At 41.6% G+C, this 17,071-nt stretch overlaps 1 protein-coding gene across 2 annotated transcripts in view; it reads right to left on the reverse strand.

Annotated features, from left to right (window-relative positions):
- GRK3 (G protein-coupled receptor kinase 3) overlaps positions 1-12,270 on the reverse strand; it is a 117,176-nt gene extending 104,906 nt beyond the window's left edge. For both annotated transcript variants that reach the window (XM_075060091.1, XM_032769842.2), the window contains exon 1: positions 12,159-12,270. The gene's annotated coding sequence lies outside the window, so the exon portion shown is untranslated. The remainder of the gene's footprint in view (positions 1-12,158) is intronic.
- Between the last annotated feature and the right edge of the window lie 4,801 nt (positions 12,271-17,071).

The raw sequence follows: 17,071 nt of genomic DNA on the forward strand, positions 1-17,071 counted from the left end.
CAAATCTTAGCTCCCACTGCAATTAAAACATTTGTTGATTTTAATGGTTTTTAAACCATCTCTAAGATGTATTTTTGGGATGGCAGAGAATTTGTATCAAGATCCATGCATAATGGCTTTTGTCTTTTTATATCTATAAAGCACTCTGGATATGCATGAAAGGTATTATGAAATATAAACATTAATTGAGATTCACGGAACTAAGGAGGGCCATTCAACCAAATGCAGAAGTAACTCAACTAAAATACGCTTCACAGCACCTCTGAGACAGGAATCTTTACACTTGCTTTCCAGAGGTAAATGTTTACCTGACAGTATCAGGATATACCACAGAACAGTTAAAACATGCTAAACAAATAAAGCTCCTGCCCTGAAGCCCCTCAGTGTAAAGGCATGAAAGAGCCAATACAGTACAACGTAAAACAAATACTGAGTGGGATGTGGCCATTATAGCTGAAATACTTCATAGAACAAGTGTATTTTTTAAAGTTTTTGAAGGAGAGGAAGTATGCATGGTTAAAAAGGACACAGTCAATGCAAATTTGGCACAAAATTCAGATTTATTAAGGATTGTTTTTCACAAAACCTAAAACCAATAGAAATGTTCCCCTGATTTTTTTAATTCCAGAGGAAATAGTTGGTCTTAAAAAAATAAACATCCTTAGTTTGCAATCTAAACATGCAGCATTGAGAATCTGAAATGGAAACAGACTAAAAACAAATGTAAAATTTATTTCACTGATTTTTCATTCTTCCTTTGGGATTTTTGAGGTGATGATTTCCCTTTAATTGAGAGGATATTCCAAGAATAAAGGGAACAAAAACAAATGCACAAAATCAGGAGCGGACAAAGGAAACAGTCAGGAGAGAAGACTGGGCAGACTTCAGGGGAATGGTGTAGAGCGTTAAGGGCAGAGATACAAGTAGGGGCAGAGGTATGGAGAACTCTGAATGTGAGGAGAAACAGCAAACTGAATGTGACAGAGAAGCCAGCCTGGACAGTCAAGAAGGGTAGAAACATTATTAGAAGAGTGGGAATAGAAAATTATCTAGACAGCATCAATTTGGATCCAATGGGGAGATACTAGGGGCTGGAAAACAAAGAGAAGGCTGTGGTGGTCAAAGCAGGAAATTACCAGAGCACAGAGTTGTGGCAGTCAGGACAAAAAAGAAGGGACTAATTTTTCAGATATAACGAAAAAAGAAGCAGGATGACATATAGGGTGTGTCTACACTACAAAATTAGGTCAATTTTATACAAGTCGATCTTTGGAAAGCGAATTTATACAGTCTATCATGTATGACCTCACTAAGCGCAGTAGGCCGGCGGAGGGCATCCTCAATACCATAGCTAGCATCGACTTACAGAGTGGTGCACTGTGGGTAGCTATCCCACAGTCCCACTGCCCATTAGAATTCTGAGTTAAGCTTCCAATGCCTGATGGGGCAAAAACATTGTTGCGGGTGGTTTTGGGTACATGTTGTAAGTCTCCCCTCCCTTCCTCCCTCCTTGAAAGAAATGGCAAACAATCGTTTCGCACCTTTTTTCCTGGGTTACCCACGCAGATGCCATAGCACGGTAAGCATGGAGCCCGCTCAGCTCAGCACTGCTGTTGTGAGCATTGTAAACACCTCGCACATTATCCTAAGCATTATCCTGCAGTATGTGCAGAGCCTGGATAGGAGCCACCAGCACAAGGATGATTGTGAGGAGGACATGGACATAGACGTTTCTGAAAGCACGTTATGTGGCAATTGGAACATCATGGCGGCAGTGGGGCAGGTTGATACAGTGGAACGCCGATTCTGGGCCCAGCAAACAAGCACAGACTGGTTGGACTGCATGGTGTTGCAGGTATGGGATAATTCTCTGTGGCTGCAAAACTTTAACATGCGCAAGACCACTTTCATTGGAACATTGTGAGTTGCTTTCCCTCACCCTGAAGAGCAGGAATACCAAGATGAGATCCGCCCTGACAGTTGAGAAGCAAGTGGTGATAGCCCTGTGGAAGCTTGCAACGCCTGACTGCTACTGGTCAGTTGGGAATCAATTCAGAGTGGGCAAATCTACCATGATCCAAATAGCCAAGGCAATCAGTGACCTTCTGCTAACAAGGACAGTGACTCTGGGAAATGTGCAGGTCATAGTGGATGGCTTTGCAGCAATGGGATTCCCTAACTGTGGCGGGGCGACAGATGGAATGCATATTCCTATCTTGGCACTGGACCACCTTGCCAACCAGTACATAAACCACAAGGGGTACTTCTCAATGGTGGATCACAAGGGACATTTCACCAATATGTTGCATGGCGCTCACATCTTTAGGAACTCTGGGCTGTTCGAAAAGCTGCAAGAAGTGACTTTCTTCCCAGACCAGAAAATTACCATTGGGGACGTTGAAATGCCAATAGTTATCCTTGGGGACCCAGCCTACTCCTTGCGCCTTGCTCCTTGGGCCATCCCCTAGAGTTGAGTGGCTGGGTGCCCGGAGCTTCCCCCCCACACACACACATTCTTGGGCATCTGGATGAGGAGGATGTGGAACTTGGCGAGGGTGATGAAAAGGTCCTGGCTGCCAGGGAGAACGGATTGTCTGCTTCCCTGCTGTGAAACCTCCTCCTCCTTCTCTTCCTCTTCCTCAGCCACAAAATCCTCCTCCATGTTGCATGAGACTCTGCCATTGCAGGTGTCCACAGACAGTGGTGGGGCACTGGTACGGTCCCCCCTATAGAATGGTATGCAGCTGATCATAGAAGTGGCATGTCTGGGGCTCTGACCCAGAATGACCGTTTGCCTCTTTTGTCTTGTAGTAGGCTTGCCTGAGCTCCTTAACTTTCACACGGCACTGCTGTGTGTCCCTGGTGTAGCCTCTCTCCACCATGCCCCATGCAATTTTGGCATATATATTAGCATTTCTTCTGCTGGATCGGAGTTCTGCTTAAACAGATTTATCTCCCCATATAGCAATCAGATCCAGTGTCTCAAGTTCACTCCATGCTGACCAAACAGGAAATGAAATTCAAAAGTTCCCGGGACTTTTCCTGTGTACCTGTCTAGTGCGTCAGAGTTGAAACTGCTGTCTAGAGCGGTCATGTTGGAGCACTCTGGGATAGGTCCCAGAGGCCAATGCCATCGAATTGCATAACGCTGCGTCTATACTCCCCCAAATTCAACCCAGGAAGGTCTATTTTAGTGCTACTGCCCTCGTCGGGGAGGAGTACAGCAGTCTATTTTAAGAGCCCTTTAGGTCAGAAGAACAGGGTTGGTTGTGTAGCCGCATTGCTTATAAAATCAACCTAACATGGCTAAATTCGACCTAAACTCATAGTGTAGACCAGCCCTAAGATTGTGAACTTGGGGAAGGGAAAAGAACAATGGTGTGGTGGCTCGAGTTACAGAATAGGTGAGAGGGAGGGGGCAGGAAGGAAAGCGAACAATCTACAGTAGATCACAGACACACTGTAACAAATTTGAAGTAATGAGATATCTTGGATGTTAAATTAATAAAAGAAGATGAAATGCTGGGAAAGAAGCTGTAGAATTTTTTTGTGTGAGGAGGAGAAGCAATTATGCAATCACCCAGGGAGAGAGTACACAGGAAAAAGACTATGAAGGGATAGAACCAACTCTAGTGAATTGAGGAAAAGAGAAGTTAAGTGACTTGAGCAAGACTTAGTGACCAAGCAAATCAGTAGCAACCCCAAGAATGGAACTCAGGAGCCCTGACTCCCAATCTCCTGCTCTAGCCACTAGAGAGCATTCCCTCCAAAGCATGTTTCTGTCTTCATCAGCAGTAGCAAGCCATTCAGACAAAGCAAGCTGCTTTCTTGATTTCCTCCCTGTGTTGCTTAAAACATAATTATATTTATAGTATTATTGTAACTAGAGACATTTTATGAGCAAGTTAAAGCTTTGGGAATAAAACTCCTATCAACGTTTTTGTTTTATTTTTATTTAAAGTTAGATTAATTGATATTTTGTTTGTAGTTTGCACCCTTGCCTTCACTTCCTGATTGATGACAAAAGTTGTGATATGTCTTGTGGAATAGAAACTGAGCAGCACTTACACAGCTGACTAGCAATGTGTCCCAGTAAAAGATTATGTATGCTGGGACATCTGTGCCAAGAGACACTAAAGTGATACTGGCTGGCTGGAGAAGACATCTAAAGGAGATGGCAAAGGTTATATCTGATCCCTTCAGCAAGGAGGTTCTCTCACATTTGGAAATAAGATTTATAACTGTTGGGTTTTTAACTAATCCTTCTTTTCCAGATAGTAGCAGCAGCCAATGGTACAATTTGTCCATCTGCACCTGTCCAAGAAATTGCAACCTTTCTTCTTGAATGGACATTTTCAGCTCCTGACCAGATTGCTGAAATGCACTCTGCATAGGGCTGCTACTGATGACCACTCAGAAACGCCAGCACCTTATTTATTGGCTAGCGTTTCTCACATATGGTATATTACATCTGCACCCCATCAACTTCACTAGCTTACTATTAGTTTTTGGGTACAATTTAAGTTTTGATTCACAAACTGTCTATAGAAGCAGCAGAGAATCCTGTGGCACCTTATAGACTAACAGACGTTTTGGAGCATGAGCTTTCGTGGGTGAATACCCACTTCGTCAGATGCATGTAGTGGAAATTTCCAGGGGCAGGTATATATATGCATGCTTTAGCAAGCCAGCCTAGAGATAACGAGGGTTAAGTTCAACTCAGGGAGGCTGAAGGCCCTGTCCTAGGCAGCTGAGGTGTGAAACCAAGAGAGGGAGAAACTGGTTCTGTAAAGTTGGCAAGCCATTCACAGTTGGCTTTGTTTCAGTTCCTGATGATGGTGTCAAATTTGCAGATGTGAAACTGTGATGGGCAGTGGATCTGTTAGTTGGCTCATTTCGAAGTTTGTCCTGCAGAGATTGGCTTCTGCAGGTCTGGCCATCCTTGGATCTGTTTTCTATAGTCCGCCCAGGGCAGACAAATGCTGCCAACTGAAGGTTTCTCACCAAGCAACTGCATGACATTGCACCTCATTGCTGTAACTGGATCTGTGAGCTCATGGAACCAATCCTGTAGCAGACTGCGGTCCTAGGTTTTCTGATGCCGGTTGTTAACTGTGCCCACCATATCATACACGGCGCACCAATTGCTGCAGGACCTAACCAGATATTACAGGTCACACGGATCACCGGTTAATTTCACCTGCACGTCCACCAATGTAATATACGCCATCATATGCCAGCAATGCCCCTCTGCTATGTACATTTGGCCAACTGGACAGTCTTCGGAAACTGGATAAATTGGACACAAATCAGATATTAGGAACATGGCAATATTACAAAAACTGTAGGGAAGAACACGTTTCAACCTCCCTGGCCACACTGTATAGCAGACCTTAAGTGGCCATCCTGCAGCAAAAAATTCAGGACCAGACTTCAAGAGGAAACTGTAGACTTCAATTCATCTGCAAATTGTGACACCATCAGCTCAGGATTGAACAAGACTGTGAATGCTTGCCAACTACAGAACTTCTGGTACAGTTTCTCCTCCCTTGGTTTTCACACCTCAACTGCTGAAACAGGGCCTCATTCCTCTCTGATTGAACTAACCTCGTTATCTCTAGCTTGCTTGGTAGCATAATATTACCTTGCCCCTGGAAAAATTCTCACACATTGCATACGTGGACAAAGTTGGGTATTCACCCACGAAAGCTCATGCTCCAAAATGTCTGTTAGTCTATAAGGTGCCACAGGATTCTCTGCTGCTTTTACAGATCCAGACTAACACGGCTACCCCTCTGATACTTGAAACTGTCTATAGGCTTCTGGCAATTCTGCTTCTCCCTCTCTTTCCACCAGAACAGGTGATCAATCATATATGGTACTTGAGTTGACAGTCCCTCCTACTGATACACTGAAGGCAGACTGGAGGGTCCTCAACTTTGGAATCTGCTTCCCCTGCCAGTTTACCAGAGCTTGGTTTTGTTGATACTCAAGGCAAGACCTGTTTCTTTAGATGTTAGACAAACACCTGTCAGGGAGAGTCTAGAGATTATACTTAGTCCTGTCATGAAGGCAGGGGACTGGACTAAATGACCTCTTTAGGTCCCTTCCAGTCCTACGATTCTATGAGTGCTTCAGAAAGGGGCTAATTTGCCTGGAGATGCAATCTGCGGGGTGCTAAGGAGGTTTTTGTGCTTTTTAACGTGCAAAAAGGGTTGTGTTTGCTCTTGCTGTGGAGGGGAAAGGGGATTTGTTGACACTGTCAATTTAGTTAGATTAAACTATGTGATTTAATTTATGCACCTGAAGGTTTCTGATAGGCACTTATAAATTAGAAAAAGCTTGTAGTTACTGATTAGAAAATTAAAGGAGATTGTTTTAAAAAAAACTTTCCATAATGAGCAGCTGATTTCATTTCAATGGGAATTAAGAGTTACGCGTGTTCATTTTTGATGCAACAGTTGGAAGCACTTCACAAAAGAAGGTCTTTGACAGTCATATCCCAAGTAATTATTCTTGTAAAGTTCGTTATTTTGAAAATTGAATCTGCCTAAAATATTTCACATTAGAAATACCAAGTGTGTATTTGGGGGTTCTGTATGTTCATCATGGCAGTTCTTTAATTCTCTATAGGCAATTTACTTAGCACTAATTACTGTTCCAAGCATTTCCCAAAAGAATAGTGGCAGCAGCACTCTGTCTGCATTAGACACTGGCTCTCTAGCTTAATAAGATACCATACGTCCTCTGAACATTTCACACAAAATAAGATTACATTAGCATTTTCTTCAAATATCCCTGTAAATCTAGGTGCGGCATCTCCCCTCTGTTTCCAACTCAGAACATATCACACTGATATTGTCCAATGTCACCTCCGTCCCAAGATTTAATTTTATTCATAATTAAATAACAAAGCCCCAGGGCAGGTCTACATTTACAAACATAAGCCTTAGCCTCTGAGCTGCCCCATGAGAGGGCTAATTGGGATTTCTCTCCAAAGGCCTTCCTATTCCTCCCTCTTGCCCCAGAGAGACTAGCATTTTATTTTAGACAGGAGGATGGTCATGTGGTCAGGGACTTAGGAGATCTAGGTTCAATTACCAATTCTCCCAAAGACTTTCTGTGTGACTGTGAGTGATTCATTTAAGTTCTCTGAGCCTGAGATCCCCATCTATCAAATGTGGCTAAGAATACTTCCTTTCTTCTTGCCTTTGTCTTTCTTGTCTACTTAGACTGCAAGCTCTTTGGGACAGGGCTATCTCTTTTAGTATGTTTCCTCAAGTGTCTAGCAAAATGGGGCCCCTGTTCTTGGTTGGGGCCTTTGACACTACAGTAATATAAATGACAGTCTGTGTTTCTGACTGAGATAATAAGACCCAATGGGTTTGGTCAACAGAGTGTGTCAGTAAAATAGCCTGGTCTTCCATATACAGTCCTGCACCCTGATGACTCGGTACAATTCCAAAATAATCTCTTTCTGATGAGGAAGTGTTGCAGTTAAAAATTAATTCCAACAGTAGAGTACAATTTACTCTTGATTTCCCTAGCTTTGCCTACACTAATCTGTTTTAAGAAATCTCCCCCTCTTTTCACTACCATCGGAGCAGCACCTCTGCTGATCGCAAAGGAGGGATTAGGTGGAATTGCTATTGTAGACAGATGACCCGAGTTTTTAATCGCAGTTTTATCTACAGTCACTCTGAACAGGATTAAACCACACAGCAGCAAAAACATCAGTGTCCCACCTTATGCTACTAGGGTTAATGTAATGAAAGGGAGATTTCCGCATAACAGCGTATGTGGACACAACCACTGAAAATGCAGCCGAGCCTTGTCTCTTACAGAGCTGTGTGATATACGTCAGACTGCACAGTTTACTGTATTTGAATGTACAAACTAACCTGCTGTACAACTTAGATACAACCATGAATTACACTAAACCAAAATCCATGATATTCCTTCATCACAACCCTGGCTTGGTATGTTAAGTGAGCTAAAGCACATTGACAGCACTTGTTCAGTAACAACAAACAAACGGTTCAATCATTATCTGTTATAACCCTTTTACTGCTCAGCTATAACATTTACTCTTTGGTAAAGTTTGGCCTACAGATTTAAAGCTAAAGAGTAACGTATTTTTCCACCATTTAAAGAAAAACCTAATGATCCTGCTAAATTTCTTTATAGCCATCATCAGGTCAAGATGCTTTTTGGTGATTATATCCCAATATTGCTCCCAATTCAAAAATAAAGTTTGGTGAGCGACTGGATGCCTCGGGGGACTGGCATTTGGATACGGACTCTTTAGCTCATGAGGTCACTTCTTTGAATCAGTACATGATAGTAGTTTTATCCTTCAATAGGTTTCTATCCTTCCCTTTCAATGGTGTATCTGCCACTGACTTCACTGGGAGAAGAATGAAGCCCTTAAGTAATCTCAGTCTAATTCATGGTTAACAAGTGTTCGTATCAGAAAAATACACCATCCCAGCTAGCACTAAAGCAGCATCTCAGTTCAGAGCAAGAGAGAGGATTTGATGAAGGCAGAAGCACACTGGCCTGGTGGATATGAGTGAGCTTGCACATCAGTGCTGTTCCTGTCCTGTGGATGTCCATCTTCAGTCTATCTATCCACTCCCTATACAACCTCTACAATTTGCTTTAAATAAGACATTTGCCAAGCAATTAACCAACAATACAGTCTGATCACTTACGTATGCTGGGGAGAAAATGAAATATAAACACAATTTTTTGCATTTGAAGTTAATGTAACTGCACAGGATTTTGACTAACAAGAGAAACAATTGCCACTTCAAAAACAGCAGTTGCAGCCTACCCAATCAATACTAGCCATGCCCCAAATCAGCAGAATGGAGAACACTTCAACCTCCCTGGCCACACTATAGCAGACCTTAAGGTGGCCATCCTGCAGCAAAAAAATTTCAGGATCAGACTTCAAAGAGAAACTGCTGAGCTTCAGTTCATCTGCAAATTTGACACCATCAGCTCAGGATTAAACAAAGACTGTGAATGGCTTGCCAACAACAAAACCAGTTTCTCCTCCCTTGGTTTTCACACCTCAACTGCTAGAACAGGGCCTCATCCTCCCTGATTGAACTAACCTATCTCTAGCTTGCTTGCTAGCATATATATACCTGCCCCTGGAAATTTTCACTACATGCATCTGACGAAGTGGGTATTCACCCACGAAAGCTCATGCTCCAAAACGTCTGTTAGTCTATAAGGTGCCACAGGATTCTTTGCTGCTTTTACAGAATGGAGAGGTAACTCTATCCCTAATGCTTAATGAACATGACAAAATGACAGAGTATATTAATTTCTCTGGTCATCTATCTGCTTTCAAGCTGCAGAAGCACCAACCAAACCATCAATCCCTCTATACAATTTAGACTCCTTGGCCTTGAAAAATACAAATTTATACTGCCACACCTCAAAAGTATGTCCACTTAAGACTTGCTTTGGGAAACTGGCCCAGATTCTTACCACCCTCTCTATAGTCATTATTCTATTTTTCAATTCTCACCCCTCATACTCTTTTCCTTTACTTCCTTTTTAACTCTCATGTCAAACAATAGTATATGGTGTAATAATAAAATGGTTTACACCTCCCTTAAAATACAAAACAATTTAATTCAGAATATTTTTCATGGTTTTTCCTCTCTTCCTCTGTCTCACAAATGCTTATTACGTGAATTTCTTGCGCGTGAACACTGTCCAGCATATGTTACTGATGACTTTTGAAGCTAACCTAAAAATAAAACTCAAAGGAAAAATAAATTAAAGTTTAAATAAATAGCTACAAAGTGATGTCAAATACTGAGGAAAAAATCCTGCGCACTCAACATTCGGAGCATAAAATAAATTGGATTTAATGCTAAAATAATTTTAAAACAACCTGGGGTTTTTGTTTTGTTTTAAGAATGTGCCCATAACCTATAGATGCACCACTATATTAACCACAGATTTTGGTGTTAGGACATCACACGAAGAAGCTCTACTAAAGAAATGGGCAAAATTCATTACTGATATAAGTGGGTACAACTGACCTCAATGGGAGTAACACAACCTTACATCAGCAATGAATTTATCCCAACACACATACATATCCGGGTTTATCATTAAGCCATAATCCTGCAAACATTCAGGCACATGCTTAACTGCAAAGTGATGCACGTAGTTCCACTGAAGACAATGGCACTCCAGACATGTAAAGATCGGCACGTGCATATTTACAGGATCAGGGCCTAATTTACCTTTTTTTTAATCTGTGCAGAATAATATTACATGTAAGACATACAAAGCCAGAATGTCCGCTTTATATGCAGAGAAGGAAGAGTGGGCAGCCTTATTTGCTTGCATAATATATGGATTATGGGTAAAATTTTCAAAAGTCTGTAAGTCCCACTGACTTTTAATGAGGGTTAGGCTCCTAAGGGACACAAGTCTGGAGTAGAGAATTAGACCTGTAAACTGTCAGCACAGAGGTGGCAGTTAAATTTGTCCTATAAATGAGATTATCCAGAGATAAAGTGTAAAGGGAGGATGGGTGAGAGTCTGTGGCCTGCACTGTGAAGGTCATCATACTAGATGACCAAAATGGTCCCGTCTGACCTTGAGTCTATGAGTCTAAGAGAAGGGGGCCCAGGACATTGATGTGGAACCTCCACAGAAAGTTGGAAGGGGGATGAAGAGGATCCACTGAAGGCACAATTAGAGAGGTAAGAGGAGAACCGGGAGAGGGCAGAGTCACAGAAGCCAAGAGAGGGCAAGATTTCAAGGAGGAGGACATGGTCAATGGTGTCAAAGGCAGGTAACAAGTCAAAGAGAAAGAAAATAAAGTACTGATTCTCAGCACTAGATAGGGAGAAGCTATTAGACTTTAGCAAAAGCAGTTTCAGTGGAGTCCAAGGAGCAGAAACCAGATAGGAGCGTGTCAGGGAACTGGAGGAGAGGAACTCCAGACAGCAGTTGTAGACACTGTATTCAATTAGCTCAAAGTTGAAAGGGAGAAGAGGTGGCAGTTGGAGATATTAGTGGAATCATGGGTAGTTGGGGGGCAGGTTTTAAGATGAGAGAGATTAAGGGCATGTCTACACAGACATAAAAAACCTGAGGCTGGCCCAAGTCAGCTGACTCGGGCTCTGCGGAGCTTGGGCTCTGGTACTGAAAAATTGCTGTACATATATTCAGGCTTGGACTAGAGCCCAAACTCTGGGACCTTGCTGCGGGGGACTCCATCCGGAGCCCAAACATCTACACAGCGATTTTTATCCCCACAGTCCAAGCCCCATGAAACTGAGCCAGCTGACCTGCCAGTTGCAGCTGTGGCACGGGTCTTTTATCCCTGTGTAGACATACCCCAACTCATGTTTGTATTGTAAGGGGAAAGAGATACAGGAGGTGGGATGGGGTCACTGGAGCAAGTGGAGAAGTTAGAGGAGGAGAAGAGACAAGAAACTTCTGTGTTTGTGACAGAGCAGAAAAAGCAAGGATGCATGGATAGATGTAGCTTATGCTTTGTTACTAAATCCTTTGTATTTGTATCCTAAGAGCAAACCATGCTTAAGTGACATTCACAGAAACTGAATTAGAAAGGTCACAAAGTTCAGGGATGCTGTACAGCTGTTTTCCAATGGTGCAATTCCTTAAATTCATATTGGTTCTGGTTCTTCAATTTGCTGAATCATTGTATAGTTATTTCTCAATAATGGTACATAATGTAAATCTCTTTTCTCAGAATGGCCAAGCCATTGCTAAGTAGAATGCAAACATGTATACAGTCACTTTATGGCTTTTTGTCAGTACCTGTAATGTGACTATTCAACTCCCTCTCTGCTGTGAATGGTCACAAGCTCTCTGCTCCTATCCTGCCTCAGAATTTTCAAGCTTTTTGCCAGCAACAGAAATGCCCCATTACCCTTTTGCTCATTTAGCCGAGATAGAAAAAATTAAAAATGTACATGAAAGAAAAAAAATTTTTAAAAAGGGTTCTGAAGCTATTGAAAGAGAAACTGTTTTTAAAAACTTTAAATCCCTTTGGATCATTTCCCTCTTTACTCAAACCTCTCCTCTCTGTGTACAGAATAACCATCAAATACTGGTGGTTTCATTATTTGTTTACAATGGGAGAATCTTACCTCTTCCTTCCAATTTATGCCCCAATCCTACAAACCAATCAGCATTTGCAGACTCTTGCACCCACTCAATGCCCCATAGTAGTCCACCTGTGCAGATCCGATTGCAGAATCAGGACCTTTATTGGAAAAACAATATAAAATAAAATATACTGCAGTTGTTCTGGGGAGAAGAGCTTTGCTGACCCAAAAGAAAGAGCAGGAAGGAAGAAACAGAGAAGGGAAAGAAAGGCCAATGAAGGGAGATAGAGAAAGTAGGACCAAAGGGTTTTGTTGTGATGCCTATTTAAAAACTTTTTCAACAACTCTCCTTTAGCAATTTGTAAGCTTATGTTTTTTCTTCTCTTTCATTTAAAATTTTAATATTTAACAATTTCAGTAAATAATAATTTGAGGGTTCTTTATGTAAACTCAGTAATAACCCTACTCACTGCCAAAAATAGCAAATAAACTCTGAGAGTGAAGAGTTTAAGTCTTGGCAGGCAGCATTGGAATTTATTCTGTCTGCAATATGGTTATTTCCTTGTAAACAGGAATGCCCCTCAAATTTTCATTACAATAAACTCACTTCATTTTGTGTCAGTTTTATTTGAGGAAAATAAGGTTGTGAAAACAGGTATACCAGCTGCATTCAAATAACACACTGCAATATAGTAGTAAAACATTTGCAATATTTCTTAGGGAGATAATGTCAGTGGAATAGCATGCTGTCACAAGACAATGGCTGCCTGTTACAGATAACTACCACAATTATGTATTGCTTTAAAAAAAGAACATACCATAAGGCAAAAACCCTTTTTTTTCTTTCCAAAGTGGGATCCAGTTATCCCATGTCAATGTTCTATTCCAAAAACCTTATTTCTGTTCTAACAAATGATTAAGGATGTAGATATTGTCAGTCTCCATGACAGACAGTTGTGCAGTAAAATAACAGTTGCTTGCAGCCTAACATTTGAAAGTTGTGCTCTGACTGGCTTGATAAATTGCTATATCACAAAACCAGAGAAATCAGAAATGTATTCACGAAAATATTTGGTCTCAAAATTGTACTGTAAAGAAAAGTTTTCTGTTCAGTTGGCTTTTTTAAATTAAGGTCTTAATTTATCAGCAGGGATCATAGAATCCATTTGCCACAGAAAAACGCGGAATCTGCATCTTTATGGATAATCTTTAGTTTTTACACTTTGTGAAAAAATAAAAACACATACCATGGAACCCCAATTATCTGATCTAATTGGGACCGGAGCCAGAGCAGACAATCAAAAATTCAGATAATCAGGAGAATGAGCAAGGCTCTGGCTGTAAGCTTTAAAATTGTAAATATAACAATAAAACACTGTGTTCGACTGACACCTATATATATTGTGGATAGAAAAACTAAATTCAGAGTTTCATTTTATTTGCAGAAAAACATGGATTTTTATGTTTTTATTGGATAATTTTAAGGGTTTTATCACAGAACACTAGGACCCCTGTTTATCAGTAAAGTAGGGTGTCAGACACGCATCTGATTGTCTGATTTATATTATTTAAAATTTTACCAATGTATCAGTGACACACAAGATTATAAATGCTTGTGGCATATCATGTACATTTTAATGAAAGGGATTTAAAAAAAACGCAGAGCTCACTATGAAGACATTTGACACCAGGAAAGTTGTCAACATTTCCTATTGAATGAGGAAATCTCTGTTTTCAGTTAAAAGTTCTGATGGTAATTTGCTCCCAACCATTTAAAGCACCCTTAGTTAAATCTCTGCTCTCATTTATACCTATGCCTCTTCATCCTCTTCCCATCTGCCAAGTCCTTAAACATTCCCAGTCCCACTCTGGTGCCTTTTCTATGCCATCATTTATACCTGCAACTTGCAACTTCTTGTAGATTATTTCCTTTAAACGGGGATGGCTCAACTGAGGATTACTGATGCTTATTTTAACAGTACAAAATAATTTGCAACCAAGCTGTTCAGTACCTCTATCACCATGTAACTTAATTAAAATTATCCTCATCCTCCCTCCCTGCTTCCCTCTTACTGTTTGTTAAATTCCATTGTTACATCTGGCTTCAATTTAGGACCCAATTCTGCAAAGACTATGCACATGAGCAATCTCATTGAAGTCAGATGCTTAACTCTTTGCAGAATCAGAGCACTAGGCTACAAGCTCTTTAGGGCAAGGGCTTTGTCTGCCTAGGAGTTTGTACAGCACTTGCCACAAAAGGGTCCCAATCCAGACTGGGGCATCCAAACTCTACCATGATACAAACAGCAGTAGAAGAATAATCTCCTTAAAACACAACTTATTCAATGAAGCCTCCCAGTCATGTTCTCTCCTACATGTTACCATCATCCAAGCTTCCACCATCATTAGATGTATCATGTATGCCATTATATCTACAGAGCATCACAGAGAGTTGACACTGAACAAAATAATATAATTAACCATCATGCGGAAGAGTGTAATACTACAGACCATTTTGAATAAGGTCTCCAGGAGTTTGGTTAATATTATAGGATAAACTCTACCCTTGACACATACAAATACTTTGAATTATTATTAGTGTTTACATACACCAAGAGAAAAATGTGCCCCTAAATCTCTCCAGTAAGACAACGTTTACTGGACTTTAAAAATTAATAGCAAGCTTTTTATTGTGCGGTTTTTCTGCTCCCACTGGTATCCTGTTAATTCCATCGTTCTTACAGCCTCTCAGCCTCTTGGGTTTTCCCTATTTGGTATCCTCATAGCAAAACTTAGAATTCAAAGCATGGAGCTACAGAGCTGTGTAAATATGTAGAAAAACGAGTTCTAGTAATCTGTTATTTATGTTATACTTCATAAGTCTATGTAGAGTGGTAGGGATGTGGAATCAGAACACCACAGCAGTTACACGTGGCATAGATAATAGTCAGAAACACTACACTACATCCAAAATTTGCCTGATAAACCTTTACTTGTGGGATAATGCATAGACTAAAGGAGGGAACTTTGGGCGGGGGGGGGGTATGTCAAGAAACAAAATATCTCTACTAAGACAAGAATAGCTAAGAATAGAAAGAGATTTTAGGAGAATTCCACAGTGCATGCATAATTTGGGAATTTTGTTTTAGAGAAAAATCTAGTGTTGCCATTAAAGGGAAAAAGAGAGGGGACAGCTATGGCCCCAACCATCATGGTGAAATCTGCATTCACACAAGTGGAGCTCATTGCAGGATCAGGTTCTGTATTAGTTCAATAATTATACAATACATTCATTCTGGGAACTATTTCCTAAGAGTCTTCTCTCCCACATTCCGCTGCTTTGTTCTCAAATTTCTGTGGACCTCAAGAAAATGGTTCTGCAGATCACAACAGTCTGAGGATCAATTTATTAGATTACACCCAAAATGTATTATACTGCCAACCAACTAGTTTTTCAGCCAATTACATAAATACTGAAATCAAATAAATGTCTAGAAAATTCTTTTGAAAGAGAATATTTATATTTGCCAAAAAATGCCCCCAGATATTGCTTTAAATAAATGCCTCAATCCAGACTCACTAATCATAATGATCACAACAGAGCAGTACTGAGTTATTGTATAACAGCTTGGCACACTATAAGAGATCTGTGTTTCCTTTTTCATTTAGGTCTCACTCTGGTATATGATCAGTGGACTCACATCTGGCCATACACTGTATTCATCAAAAGCTATCTAAGATGGTTCTCCCCAGGTCCGCATCTTCCATGCACAACGTAATTGGCATGCAAGCTGTATACCTTTTCTTACTTAGATTGTCTAGAACTAGATTAATACCATATCTTGTCTCATCACTCCTCAGCAAAAAGGTAACAGTAATAACAATGATGGCCCTTTTAACACTTAAATTAGACTATCTGCTTTTATCCCCCCTGTGGGATTGTGTGCATGTAGGATTAGCTATTTAGTTAAAAGACTGCTATGCCCTGTAGCTAGGTCTCTGGATACCTGTCACCACCCATACCGTCCATCTGCAGGAACTGGGGTTACACTCTCTGGCAAAACTCTATTACCCCAAGCTCTTACAGCGTTCTTTTTTTATTTTTTGGATGGGCAAGTAAAATGTCATTTTTTTTGTTTTTCCTTCATCCCAGTAGGCTAAGGCCACAGTCAAAGTGGCAAGCCAGTTTTATGGATGGACTGGTAAATGAATATGCACTTTTGCACGGCTGGGTTAAACACTTGCACTCTGACATGGCCGGTACCTGCACTCCGTCCACCATCTCCTGACACCTTAAGGTTGGGTTACACCATGATATGAGTCCTCCAACCTCACTGCTGAGTTACACCTTGATGTACATCAGCCCTCATCCTTGAAATCTGGGTTACGTTCTGACCATGGCACATGCCACCCCCTATCTCACATATAACATGCGCTCACCACAAGGCTGGGAGAAGATCCCTGAGAGCCTGCGAACAAGGGGAGAACTGCAACCCCTTGGAGAGGAGCAAGAAGAGCGGACTCAATAAGTATCCTCCTAGAAGACTCTAGTCTAAGAAGACCCTGTTGCCGGGGGTCTCAGAGCATGGGTTGTGTGGCCTTGGGGTCCCAGCACATGGGCTCCCCAAGACCAGCTGGCTCAGGGTACCAAGGGACAGGAGATGGGTAGCAGGTCCCTGAGAAATGGGCCCCTGGCTGAGGAGCTGTCAGGCCCTGGAGAAATGAGAAGCAGAGCCATCCAGCAGCGTCAGATGGGGCCAGCCAGTGCCTTGGGGAAGCTCCCCAGGGCAGGGGGGGTCTCTATTCTGGGGGTGCAGATGGGTCTGGCTAGACAGTAGGGGGATCCGTGGTGGGGGGGCGGTGGTCGAGTCTGGGAGTAGCGGGGGATCCCCAGTCTGGGGCTGCAGGGGATCCCGGCCAGGCAGTAGGGGGTCCCCAGGCTGGGGGTGCGGGGG

Source organism: Chelonoidis abingdonii, chromosome 22, assembly GCF_003597395.2.
Source record: "Chelonoidis abingdonii isolate Lonesome George chromosome 22, CheloAbing_2.0, whole genome shotgun sequence".
NCBI classification, from domain to species: Eukaryota; Metazoa; Chordata; order Testudines; family Testudinidae; genus Chelonoidis; species Chelonoidis abingdonii.